The 14,810-nt window shown below is 37.2% G+C and overlaps 1 protein-coding gene across 1 annotated transcript in view; it reads left to right on the forward strand.

Annotated features, from left to right (window-relative positions):
* The window catches only part of LOC150109873 (protein SHQ1 homolog), a 169,836-nt gene that overhangs the window by 58,012 nt on the left and 97,014 nt on the right, over window positions 1–14,810 (forward strand). The window lies entirely within an intron of this gene.

Below are 14,810 nucleotides of genomic sequence, written 5' to 3' on the forward strand. Positions count from 1 at the left end.
TGGCATTTGGAAACGATGTGGTAGCAGAATGTACTGCATAGAAATGATTTTTCTGGTGATGGATCACTTGAAGATGCACTGTGTTCAGGAAGACCCTCCATTATTAATAATGAAGAATTATGTGCCACTGTTGAAAATAATTCTATGTTAACATGTCAATAACCTTTAAGTTTTACTGGAGTGGTGAAACAATTTGTTTACACTTGCATCAACTGGGGAAATTATGGAAGCTAAGTAAATGGGTCCCATGTGCATTATCAGATCGATCAGTAAACTTCAAAGGCTATCAATTTGTTCTTTACTTCTTTCACGTCATAAAAATGAGTTGTTTTTGGATCATTTGCTTACTTGTGATGAAAAATTAATCTTTGACTTTAACAGGAAGCAGATTGTTTAGTTATGCTTTGTGTGTGTGTGTGTGGTGGACTGGAGCTGGTATTGTCCACTATGAGTTTCTTGCTGCAGGCCAAACAATTATGGCTATCTACTCAATGACTCGAGCATGTGTAGGATGCATTACTTCAGAAATAGCCAGGACTAGTTAATTAGAAGAAAGTGCTATTCTTACAGGACAACGCAAAACCTTGTACTGCAAAGCTTACCCGTTAGAAGATTTGTGCTTTAAGATGGGAGATACTCCCTCATCCTCCATATTCTCCTGACATTTCTCCAAGTGATTATCACCTTTTTTTTTTGGCACTAGACAATCACATGTGAAATACAGTTCTGTAATAAAACAGATTGAAGACGATGTTTTATAAAAGTCGAATTTACAAACTTGTATTTTGTTGGGAAAGAGTTGTAGATTGTGAAGATGCTTATTTTAATGAATAAAACATTTTATGAAAATTTCTGCACTTGGTTAATTTTTATTTTGAAAAACCACAAAAACTTTGGTTACCTGATACATAACTATAAAAGCATCAGATAAACATTCTTGTAGTATGTAAATACAAAACTGAACATTTTTAAACTTACTTAGATAGTCTGTTTTTTGTGCATTATTTTTCTTATACATCCATGAAATTAAGCAATATTTCTTCAGCTCTTAGGCTTTCATTACAACTTTGTAAGCTGGTTGTAGTTTCTCATCGAGAGAAACACTTGATCCTGCCATTGGTGTGATTTCTACATTATTATGAGTTTCTACTTTCAGATTATTTTCAGTGATAACAAAGTTATTGGGCAATATTTTTTGAATGATTTTTCAGTTATTTCACTAACTTCTCTCCAGGCTGTAGACATGTTGTAGATAGCATCTTTAATTGTTAGGGACTTCCAAAATAAGATTTTTTTTTCTCTTCTATAATGAAGTCCAACAGCAGAATGTTTCTATACAATCATTTTATGGCCTCAGTTACACCTTGGTCCATACATTAACTATGGATCAAGGTATAATTGAGCTGGAAGATAAATGGCAACAATATTGCAATGTTCTGCAAAAACTTGATGTTCTAGAGGACCACGGTTAATCTAACCCCACAGATAACTGACATTTTCCTGTATTTAAAATATTGTTCTTAAGTAAACCTGCCATAATGAAGTAATGAGAATTCCTGTCTTGGGTGCTGTTTCAACCTTATTCTTATATACATTCAAAACATTTCCTATAGCAAAGGGAAGCATGAAGTAATTCCTCAGTTTTCACTTTATGAACATAGAACAAAATATGTCTATATTTTGAACAGTCTCTACAGCATAGCAATATTTAATCTTATTGTAATAGGTGTGTCATGTTGTACCATCATTTTTTTCATGTAGTACTATCATATTCTGTACACCCCTTGAGGGTACATGGCAGGAATTTGATGATTGATGATGATGTAATAGGCGTGAAAGGTCACAACTTTAGAAGTAGCTCTGCTTGATGGTAACACTGACTGCTGTATAAACTAACTGTTCAGAATACATCTGTTATTAATAATACATTGTAAGAAGTACTTTGCTTTATGAAAGTTATTATGGTGTTTTATATTAAAACACTGAGCTAGTGATTTTAATAGGTGACAAGAACTCAGATTTTACCAGTTAAATCCCCAAGAGCTTGGGTGAGACAGTTGTAGTTAGTCTTATGTTTTAAATTGCAGTAAAAGGAAGTACATGCCAAATTTGATGGCACCTCCATTTAGATAAAATCTCTAAACTTGATTTGTGGGTAGGATGGGGGATAAAACCTTACCTATGTTCTGTATGTACTTCCAGTGTGCATTATTACCAACTTCCTCATCATTTTCCTCCAGATTAGTCTGTTTTTTATTTTTATTTTTTTTTATGTTGGGCACATATACAGGAGGTTGGCTGGTCAACCTATAGTATGCTAGTACCGTATATGGGTGGTGGGTTGTGAAAGGAGAAACTTGTTTATATTTGATTTGAATGCCTGTATGTTGTATTCCTTGGGAAATACATCTGGGAGAGTACTTTTCCACAGTACTGCAGTAGCAGGGATGAATGAGGAAAATAAACTTGTTCTGTGGATTTCGAAGTGTACTGTGAAAGGATGTTGGGCGGCAGCTGTACGTGTTCCAATGGGGGAATTATTGATGCTGTTTCAGATGAACATTTCCCATGGAAATATTTATAGAATATACAGATTACAGAGACCAAGCGTCTATGTGAAAGTGGGGAGAGTGAGTTGGTGAGGGATGGGTCATTTATTAGTCTTATTGCTCTCCTAAATATTGAGTCAAGCATTTTGAGGGAGCTTTTTGGAGCCCCACTCCAGATGTGAGAGCAGTATCAGTATATGAGAGCTGGATGGATTTGTGACTTGTATAGTGTTAACAGCTGTTTAGAGGTGAAGTAGCATCTTGAGCGAAAAAGAAAATCTAGTTTTTTGGAAGCTGAGGATGCAATGGTTGTGATGTGTTTAAGCCAGGAGAGGCTTGATGTCAAGGTAATTCTGAGAAGAGAAATTTCATGTTGTCTGAGAATTTAAGTGTTATTGAAAACAATGCTGGGGGAAAATGTTTCTTTTTTTGTGAGAAATAAGAGAGAACTGGGTTTTACTAGCGTTGAAGTTGACAAGGTTATCTGCGTCCCATTGGCAGATGGCTTGGAGGTCGGAAGTAAGGGCAGCAGTGGTTGATGTTCTGTGGGTTGAGGTGAGTTGTGTAGAGTAGGGTTTGTCAAATGAAAGGGAGGAATGTAATGTGCTGTAATCTGCAAAACTGTGTATTGAGTTAGAGGTCAACTGAAGTAGGTCATTGATATATAGAAGGAAGAGTGTCGGTGAGAGAACTGAACCTTGTGGGACCCCAGCATTTAATTTAGTTGGATGGTGAGAGGATAGAGAGCTGTCTACCATCACACATAGTGTGCATCCAGACAGGATTCTGGCAATCCATCTGCAGAAGTCCTGAGACAGTCCAAATGATGGGAGTTTGCTTAGTAAGCCTTTGTGCCAAACTCAGTCAAAGGCTCTGGAGATATCGAGTGCAACTACTTGGGATTCACCGAATTTCTCCATGGCGTTTGTCCAGTGATGGCTGATGTATGAGAGTAGATCTCCTGTTGAACGGCTTTGACGGAATCCATACTAGTGGTCGCTTAATAGCCGGGTACTTTCAAGGTAGATTAGGAGTTGAGAGTTGATGATTTTCTCCATTACTTTAGATAGGATTGAAGTGAGTGAGATAGAGTGGTAATTAGATGGCAGTGATTTGTCGCCCTTTTTGGGAATGAGTTGAGCGTAGGCCAGTTTCCAGGTTTTGGGATATATACCAGTGTAGTAGGAGAGTGTGTACAGGTGACATAGGATAGGAGTCAGTTCCGATGCACAGACCTTCAGGATAATTGGAGGAATGCTGTCAGGGCCAGGAGACTTTTTTTTGTGTCTAATTTAGACAACAGGTTTGTGATGTCTTTTTGGCAAAAGGATACAGGGCAGTTGGAATGACTGGAGGGTATTTGCCATTGTCAGTTATGTGTGCATTGGAGGCAAAGTGTGATGCCAGGAGATTAGCTTTTTCTATGGGTGATGTTGCAATAGAGCGATCTGGGTGTTGATAGAGGTGGGAATAGTGTAGGGCAAAAGTTACTGCCAATTGCCTTGGCAAGAGACCAAAAGGCATGGCTGCCATTTGGGCAGGCTGCATGCTTCCTGCTTTTGGCCCATTCAAATTCTGTTTTGGAAGTATTGATAATTTTCTTGCATTTGTTTTGCCTGAAACAAATGCAAGAAAAATTTATTGTGATTCCATATTGTCAGATGTTATAATTTATTACTCTTCTAACATTCTTCTTTCCCCAGTTGAATCAGCAGTCTATAAATGCTTTCCGTCATTTTTTTTTATCTTTGCTATTGTTAGTTTAGCAAAACTTCTCCCATAACTGCATCAGTCCACCTAAATAGTGGTCTTGCCATCAGACATATTTTTTTAATTTCTTCTCCTATTCTGTTTAAGTGACCATACCAAATTAGATTATTTCCATTCACGAATTCTTGAATTCTATCTGAAGGCTCTTCCAGTTTTTTCATTTTTCTGCAGTTAATTAACAGCAATTATCGCAAAAAAAAAATAGTGTATAGTCTTTTCTTTAATTAGGCAGTTTTATTGTTTTATTTGTAACCCAGATATGAGAATAAGTTTAAAATTGGTTTGAATATTGTTTTGTATACTATTGATTTAGTCTGTTGTTTAATTTATCTGTTATTGTATCAATTGCATTAATTGACAAAATAAGAGATAAAATAAAGTACCATCTAAAAATTGTGCCTAAGTTAGCTGAAATATTTTACTTGTTGTATAGGTTCTCCATGTAGAATGAAATGCTTTTCTTTTCATACAAACTTTGTTATGGTGGTTATTCAGTTTAGTTTTAAAAAAAAAAATCCCAAAGGACTTTTGTCCTAACTAAATCATCATCTGCTCAAAGTAAAGCTTAGTTAGATGCACACAAAAATTATCTGATTTTACATCTTCCTGTATAATTTAAACTATGTATTGCTCTGTTTACTTCACATAATTATAGCATTTGAACAGCTTTTCTCTTAGCATATTGCCATATACCTTTTCCATATCTACAAAACTTCATTTCAGATCCTTATGATTACCCACTTTGTTTTAAATTGAAAATCTGATCATGGCAATTCTTATGTGGTTTGAACCCAAATTGTTTTCTTCCAAGTTTCTCTTTTATAATTTTTCTTAGCTTCTTTTCAGATATTATACATAAATTTTATGAAATACTTAGTAAAGAAATTACTTTAATTCTCATATTCAATTTTATTTCCTTAAGTTATGCAGTTTAACCACAGTAAAAACTTTTTATACCTCTATATGTAAGCATTTCTGGTCAAGTACTCTTGATTGTAATTCTGCTGAATAATTTCTATCACTGTTCTGGCTCTGCTTTCATCATTTATTTACTAAAAAAAGATACTTTAGCAGGTATTCAATGATTTTCAAAGTAATTAAAGTAAGGAAAGAAAAATCAGAACTTCATGGTGGATTCAGGAAGTTTAAAGTAGTCAAGGAAAATAAAGTCTGAAAGTTCCTCATGAGTAAGTCAGCATGTGTTCTGAGAGAATACAATAAAAAATGAAAGAAAGAAAAGTATTGTGTAAAACTAGCTAAAGTCATGGGAAGACATTGGTAACAACAGAGAAAATAAATATTAGGAAGGTGGCAAAATAATTTGGAGACTAGTGAAAAAAGTTTAGAAGTGGAGAAAAGAGTACTTTAAAAGAAATCAAAAATGATAAAGGTTATGTGAAAATTGAAAGAGAAGAAAAACATTCTAGATGTCCAGTAATTATTTGAATGATTGCTATATGAAACAAGTGGGAGTATGGTGGTAGAATGATTCGAGAGGAATGCAAGGAGCATATATCAGTTGTTTTTATAACATTTGGCTTCCACCCAAAAAAGGATATTTACTAAGGTTTTTTTTTCTAATTTTATTAATTTTATTTGTTTGTACTTTTAGTACCTGTGATAGAAAATATCATCAAAAACCTGAAATGTAGAAAGGCAACTGGAGTAGATGATATTTGTCCAGATATTCAAATATAGAGATGTGAAAGTACTATAGTGGCTACACTTGCCTAATTCTGCAGTCAAGGAGTTGAATTCCACATAATTGAAGAAGAGCACCTAATACTCATGTATAAAAAGGGAAATAAAATTGAATGTAAAAATAAGAGAAATTTCTCTTTTGAGTGTTCTTAGTGAAGATTTATGCAATCATACTTGAGGAAAAAACTAAGAAAAATTGTCGAAGGAAAGCTGGATTCAGGCCAAATAGAGGTTGTTATGATCAGATTTTCACTTAAAACAAATAGTTGAGAAAACATAATATAACAAGGATTTGTATTTAAATTTTGTAGATCTGCAAAAGACATAGGACAAGGTATCAAGAGAAAAGCTGTTCAAAGCACCACAGTTATAGTGAAAAAGAAATGAAAAGAGGAAAGAAAAAAAAATGTATATTCTTTGTTTTTTTTTTAGCTTTGAAAATCCATTGCCAACTTGCTGGACCTGTCGACAGCTTCAGCGTAGATAAAGCAACCACCTGGGAGTGAAGGTACACTCTCACTACAAGAGATGGAAAAAAAAGTAGGAAAGATTGATCTATAGTCCTCAAATACTTTAATAGCATTGGAGGGAAGCTCACAAGAAGAAAAAGAGTAGGCAATAGTCTAAAGATAATGTACAGACATACATTATATGAAGCAAGGTGGGACCCAGCATCGGGCATCCCTTGGATTTGCTGTTCCCATACCATTAAAGTGAGCCCCTGGCAAAAGCAAGGAAAGATAGAATAAGAAATGTAAACATTGGGAATGGTGTAGGACTTGAAAAAATAGTTAAAGAAATGCTTATGAACTCTCACTTGATACAATTTGGACATAGAATTAGTTTAGAAAGAATGCATGAAATGAAAAGAAAATTTGAGAAGAGGCTAAGAGGAAGATCACAGAAAAGGCAGGAAGACCAGATAAGAGAATAGCTAGAAAAAAGATACCTGAACTAGAATAGTGTTTATAAAAGAAGAGTTTGTTATAATTGAAAGAAGTGGAGAGATTTGATCCATCCGACCTATTTCTTTTGGAACCATTTGTAGATAAAGAAGAGAAGATAAAAAAAATAGTTTTATTTACTAATAAAACTGTCTCACAGCCTACCAAGAAAACCATGTACCCACTAGCAGATCACAGACCACACTGAACTCTGATATTGAAATGACAATATTAGAGTTCTGATGGATAACAGATAATTTGGAGGAAAATTATTAGGAGGTTAGTAACAATAAACTTTTCATGTAATGCTTTCATAATATCCTGTGCACTTTCAGAGAGTACATATGGAATTTGATCGTGAATCAAAGTAATTATTCCAGACATCCAAATATGTTTTTCAGTTTTTATTGCATTTTATCATATGATTCCTTTTACAGTCTCTTCTCCATTGCTTAGCTTTTTTTTCCACTAACCTTCAGAAGAATATTTTACGACTTTAGTGATGCTTATTTGCTGTCTTCTTTCTAAGACTAGTTTTACTATTTTTACACACAGCTATTTTTCTTTTCTTTTTTTTTCTTTCCTGTTTGTTAAAAAAAAAAAAAAAAATAGCTAAACAAAAATCACAAGATGACTTTGGACTTTTATTTTTTATCCAAACACAAGTGATACCGTAGTATTCTTGTTGAGAGGCTTACACGCTGGTTATACATGATAACTAATATTTAAGGAATTGACAGCGTATATTAGAAATATAAATTAAATAAACTTTAACATATACTTTCCGATATTTCGGCAAACGTCACGTTGCCATCTTCTTGGGAACTTAATACAAAGACACGTGCACGCAAGTACTACATAACAGCAAATGAGAACTGAAGCTAGGAAGCTAACATTTTCCTAAAGTCCTGATGGTGCCCCCTGGTGGGCTATATTGGTGTTTCTCAGCCTTTGGGCTAAAGTTCTGATAAATGTTTCCCAAATTTGGGGCAGTCTCATGCATCCAAATTTGTTGAGGTTTGGCATGTTCCTAAGGGCTGAGGCTGATTCCATGAATAGTCTTTCATACTTGAACTTGCTGCGGTGTATGACTGTGGCTTTCTTCCATCTTATTCTGTGGCAAGTATCCAGAGCGTGGTCTGCAAGCCCAGAGTGGCTGTACTGGTGAAATCTGATGTAATCCTTGTGTTCTGAGATTCTGATATTTGCTGTCCTGTCTGTTTGGCCAAAGTAAGACAGTTTACAGCTGCAAGGGACCTGGTATACACCAGGTAGGTCTAGGGGAAGTGGTTGGTCTTTAGTGGAGCGGATAAGGGATGCCAATTTTCTATGTGGTCTGTAACAAGTGGTTAAGTCATGTTTTCTTAAGATTTTGTTGATTTTTTCCGAGGTGCCTCGGATGTAGGGAATGGTGATGGATTTAGAGTAATCTTTTTTTGTGAAGGGGAGGGGGTTGTGGATAACTGGGTTAAGTATTTTCTGGATTTTTTTTGGGGGGGGGAGGGGTAGCCATTGGCTGAGAAAGTGTCACGGATGTGATTTAGTTCAGTGGTTAGTGCTTGTTCATTTGAACAGATTATTTTTGCCCTGTTGAATGGTGTCTTAATAACTCCATATTGTTGTGAGTGGGGGGGATGATGGGATTGTTGGTGAATGTATCTGCCTGTATGGGTGGGTTTTCTATAAACTGAGAAAACCAAGGTTCCATCAGGTTGGCGTGTGACTAGTGTGTCTAGGAAGGGGAGGTTATTGTTTTCCTTTTTTTCCAGGGTGAACTTGATTCTAGGGTGTTGGTTGTTTAAGTGTGTTAGGAAGGAGAGGAGTGAATCCGGGCCATGTGGCCAAATAGCAAACACATCATCAACGTAGCGAAGCCATATGGTAGGTTTTTGTGGGGCTGAGTTTAAGGCTTTCTCTTCAAAAGTCTCCATAAAGAAGTTGGCCAAGGGTGGGGAAAATGGTGAACCCATGGCTGTCCCCTCTATCTACAACCAGGCAAGCCAGGCTTTACTTTGGGAGCAAGTTACCAGCCACACGTGGTTCCCTAGCCGACATAAACAGAGCTATTTTAGCGCTAGAGAATGAGCTTTCACGTACGCTTAATCACGAGCTTTGGTCAGTCCTACATAACGTCTCGTGTACAGCAGCTAATAAAGAATTCGAACAAATACGGAGCCGACATATCAACAAGTTTGATAAATTAATAAAGAACTCGGCGTCCAAACTTAAACTACAAACCAACACTGTAGTTAACCTTTCTTCAGTTATCTTGAAGCCTGACGCACTCAACGCTCTGTCACGTGGTCATAACTTCGCCATTGCACCTAAGAAATTACCGGCCGAGGAATTAATGATCCAAATTGAACGCGGAATTCGCCAACGATATTCGATTTGATGTAGCCTGTGTTCTCAAAAAAGCAAAACCTCCAAAATAAAACATATCTATTAGTGAATACAAGTCACTACAAGAATTGAAGAGAAACAAAGAAATAGTGTATATCACCAAAGCAGATAAGGGGAACGCCACTGTGGTACTCAACCTTAATGACTACACAGGTAAGCTCAAGGCTTTGCTATTAGATCGATCCTCTTACCTCCCCATTAATTACAATCCCACCAACTCACAAATTAGAAAACTCCATAGGCTCTTTAAGAAGGTTACTTCTTGGCCTGCGGAGGTTACCAACAGACTAAAACCCTATAACTCGAGACCCCCCCACACACACACACATATATGGGCTCCCAAAAATACATAAAGAAAATGTGCCATTACGTCCCATAGTGGATGGCATTGATTTCCCCACTTACAAACTAGCCAAGCATTTAGCCAAAGCGCTCTCACACTATACTGGCAACACACCATCACACATAAAAAAAAAACTCAGCCCACTTCAAAGCCAGTATAGAAAACCTTACACTGCAACATAATGACATAATGGTGAGTTTTGATGTCTCCTCCCTATTCACGAACGTACCCCTCAAAGAAACCCTAGAACTAATCCAAGCTAAATTTCCTCCCGATATCTCAGCCCTATTTCAGTTTACAATGAACTCAGGCTATTTTGTTTGGCAGGAAAAATTCTACAAACAGATAGAGGGGACAGCCATGGGTTCACCACTTTCCCACCCTTGGCCAACTTCTTTATGGAGACTTTTGAAGAGAAAGCCTTAAACTCAGCCCAAAAAAAAACCTACCATATGGCTTCGCTACGTTGATGATGTGTTTGCTATTTAGCCACATGGCCCGGATTCACTCCTTTCCTTCCTAACACACTTAAACAACCAACACCCTAGAATCAAGTTCACCCTGAAAAAGAGGAAAACAATAACCTCCCCTTCCTAGACACACTAGTCACCCACCAACCTGATGGAACCTTGGTTTTCTCAGTTTATAGAAAACCCACCCATACAGGCAGATACATTCACCAACAATCCCATCACCCCCCCTCACAACAATATGGAGTTATTAAGACACTATTCAACAGGGCAAAAATAATCTGTTCAAATGAACAAGCCCTAACCACTGAACTAAATCACATCCGTGACACTTTCTCAGCCAATGGCTACCCCCCCCCCCCCCAAAAAAAAAAAAAAAAAATCCAGAAAATACTTAACCCAGTTATCCACAACCCACCATCCCCTCCCCTTCACAAAAAATATTACTCTAAATCCATCACCATTCCCTACATCCGAGGCACCTTGGAAAAAAATCAACAAAATCTTAAGAAAACATGACTTAACCACTTGTTAAAGACCACATAGAAAATTGGCATCCCTTATCCGCTCCACTAAAGACCAGCCACTTCCCCTAGACCTACCTGGTGTATACCAGGTCCCTTGCAGCTGTAAATTGTCTTACTTTGGCCAAACAGGCAGGACAGCAAATATCAGAATCTCAGAACACAAGGATTACATCAGATTTCACCAGTACAGCCACTCTGGGCTTGCAGACCACGCTCTGGATACTCGCCACAGAATAAGATGGAAAAAAGCCACAGTCATACACCGCAGCAAGTTCAAGTATGAAAGACTATTCATGGAATCAGCCTCAGCCCTTAGGAACATGCCAAACCTCAACAAATTTGGATGCATGAGACTGCCCCAAATTTGGGAAACATTTATCAGAACTTCAGCCCAAAGGCCAAGAACCACCAATATAGCCCACCAGGGGTCACCATCAGGACTTTAGGAAAACATTAGCTTCCTAGCTTCAGTTCTCATTTGCTGTTATGTAGTACTTGCGTGCACGTGTCTTTGTATTAAGTTCCCAAGAAGATGGCAACGTGACGTTTGCCGAAATATCGGAAAGTATATGTTAAAGTTTATTTAATTTATATTTCTAATATACGCTGTCAATTCCTTAAATATTAGTTATCATGATACAGTAGTAGTGGTACAACATTATGTACAACAAATTAGGATACATTACAAATGAGAACAGCTTAAATTTGTAGGTAATTATACAAGGAATGATAAGTAAAATATGAAGAAGGGAACAAGAAAGAAGGTGTTCCTTGGACTGGGTTGTCCCACACTCATAATTATCTAGTCCAGTAAGGTATCCCCATTTGAGGTTTTGTCATTCGAAATCTATTGAGGCTTTTCCAAGTATTCCAGTCCAAATGGGCACCATGTGGAAGATGTTTGGCTGTTGTAATACCAGTATTATTCTCAAGGTATAGTGTAAGCAAGTCTTGTCTCTGGAGGGTTTTTAGGTGGCTCAACAGTTGCTAGGAAGCTATGTCGGGATCTTAGTCTTTGGGATACCGTGGTCTAGCCGAATAGTGGGTGCTGTTCATCATTCATTTGTCTTCTTTCGTCAACTGAGAATGCACATCTTCGAATTGAAGGGGGTGCAATACCAGCCAAAGTATACAGATCTTTTAGTGGTGTTGGTTTCAGACATCCTGTAATTAAGCAGCAGCTTTCATTCAATGGTGGGTCAAGTTTTTCAACATGGCAGGATCTGGACCATACAGGACAGGCATATTCAGCAGAAGAATTGCAAAAGGCCAAGGCAGAAGATCTCGGTGTGCTAGGGTCTACACCCCATTTGGAGGAGGTATGCTTTCTGTGTTGTTTCTTGCATTCACTTTTGTTTTTTCTATGTATCTTTTATATGAAAGGGTGTGATCGAGAGTCACACCGAGATAGATTGGGTTCCAGGAATGTTCTAAATTAGAGCCTTCCCAAGAAATCTGTAGCTTCCTGTTGGCTTCCTTATTGTTATGGTGGAAAAGGCTAGTCTGGGATTTCAAGAAGTTTGGTTTTAATTGATTGCTGCTATAATATGTGGTTAGACTAAGTCCTTTGGACTAAGGAATCTTGACTGTATATCATATTTCATGTTAACTGCTTTTGTTGGTATAACAAAGTTTTGGATACCTGAGCTATGTATGGGATACCTCTGATCAAATGTTCACTGCTTTAAGAATAAAATATGTTTAATACATAGAAATGCAGTTTAAAATTTAAAAGAAGCAAAAATAGTGAAAACTAGAATAAATTGCATTTTGACATTGTTATAATGCATTGTAAGAAAATAGAGTATTGTGATGAATTCATATCATGCAGATGTGATAGCTTGGTTTATTTAAAAAGCAAAAGAGAAATTTTTAATTAAATGCAGAGTTTGAATCTTTAGAGAAAGTTCATTTATAAAGAATAGCATTTGATCTATAAATTATTTGAAACAAATGACCTTGTCTAAAATATAGCAGGCAGTGGGATGGGGATTAGACCACTTCTGCAAATTGTAACCGTCTGCTGTTACTGAATATAGTTGTGCAGTTCTCTGGAAAGTTGAGATAACATATTTTATTCACTATTGTATATTTAATCAATTTTTATCTTCATATTCTGTAAATTCACTTAACAATCATGCATATTTAGTTTCTTGCAAGCTTCTGCAAGGAAGGAAAAATTTTTGTGATTTCCAACAGTGAAAGATTGTAAACTATAGTACTTTAGTAGTATCATGGGCAGGCTAAAGATTTTTTCCTATCTTTATTAATTTTATATATATACATTCTCATAGAAAGGTTTAGACGTTGGTTATACATGCTTATTAAATTACTTAAGGAATTTATAACATTCAAATGATATAAATTAAAATTAAACTTTAATCTATATTCCAATATTTCAGCAACGTCACATTGCCATTTTCACAGGAACTTAAAATAAAGACACGTGCACGCAGGCATTACACACAGTAACTGAGGACGAAGCAGGAAGCTGTTGTTTCTCCTAAAAGTCCTGATGGTGCCCCTAGCGGGCTATGTACATATTCTCGGCCGTTGGGCTGAAGGTCTTCTGATGTAAGTCTCCCAAATTTGGGGCAGTCTCATGCAACCAAATTTGTTGAAGTTTGGCATGTTTCTTAGGGCTGAGGCATTCCATGAATTTACTACAGAGTATTACCATGGCTTTCTTCCACCGTATTCTGTGGTGAGTATCCAGAGCATGGTCTGCAAGACCAGAGTGGCTGTACTGGTGAAAATGGATGTAGTCCTTGTGTTCTGAAATTCTGAAGTTCGATGTCCTGCCTATTTGGCCAAAGTAGGACAGCTTACGGCTGCAAGGGACCTGGTATACACCAGGTAGGTCTAAGGGAGGTGGTTGGTCTTTAGTGGAGCAGATAAGGGACATCAATTTTTTATATGGTCTGTAAGAAGAGGTAGAGTCATATTTTTTTAGGATTTTGGTAATTTTTTCTGAGGTGCCTCGGATGTAGGGAATGGTGATGGATTTAGAATAATCCTTGTTGTGAGGGGGGGGGGGTTAACTGGTGTCAATATTTTTTTTGGGGGGGGGTAGCCATTGACTGAGAATGTGTTGAGGATGTGGTTTAGTTCCGTGGTTAGGGCATTATCATTTGAACAGATAAGTTTAGCCCTGTTGTGTAGTGTCTTAATAACTCCATATTGTTGTGAGGGGAGTGAGTTTTCTATAAACTGAGAAAACCAAGGTTCTATCAGGCTGGCAGGTGACTAGTGTGTCTAAGAAAGGGAGGCTGTTATTTTTCTCCTTTTCCAGAGTGAACTTGATTCTGGGGTGTTGGTTGTTTAGGTGTCTTAGGAAGGAGATGAGTGTATCAGAGCCATGTGGCCAAATAGTGAACACATCATCAACATAGCGAAGCCATATAGTTGGTTTCTGTGGGGCAGAGTTTAAGGCTTTCTCTTCAAAAGTCTACATAAAAAAGTTGGCCAAGGGTGGGGAGAGTGGTGAACCCATGGATGTCCCCTCTATATGTTTGTAGAATTTTCCTTGCCAAACGAAATAGCCTGAGTTGAACTTAAAGTCACTTCTTGGCCTGTAGAAGTCACTAACAAATTAAAACCATTTAACTCCATACCCCCTGTATATATGGACTCCCAAAAATACATAAAGAAAATGTGCCATTATGTTCCATAGTGGATGGCATTGAATCCCCAACATACAAATTAGCTAAATTTGGCAAAGCACTCGCATACTGGTAACACACCATCACACAAAAAAAAACTCTGCCCATTTCAAAGCCAGCATAGAAAACCTTGTACTGCAACATATTGTCATAATGGTCAGTTTTGAGGTCTCCTCCTTATTCACAAATGTCCCACTCAAAGAAACTTTAGTGCTAATCCAAGCTAAATTTCCTCCTGATATCTTAGCCCTATTTCAATTCACTATGAACTCAGGCTATTTCACTTGGCAAGGAAATTCTACAAACAAATAGAGGAGACAGCCATGGATTTACCACTCTCCCCACCCTTGGCCAATGTTTTTGCCAAGGGTGGGGAGTGTGGTAAACCCATGCTCTCCTTCCTAACACACCTAAACAACCAACACCCAAGAATCAAGTTCA

Source organism: Typopeltis vanoorti, chromosome 1 (genome assembly GCF_054136105.1).
Source record: "Typopeltis vanoorti isolate ZY-2024b chromosome 1, IOZ_Tvanoo_1.0, whole genome shotgun sequence".
NCBI lineage: Eukaryota > Metazoa > Arthropoda > Arachnida > Uropygi > Thelyphonidae > Typopeltis > Typopeltis vanoorti.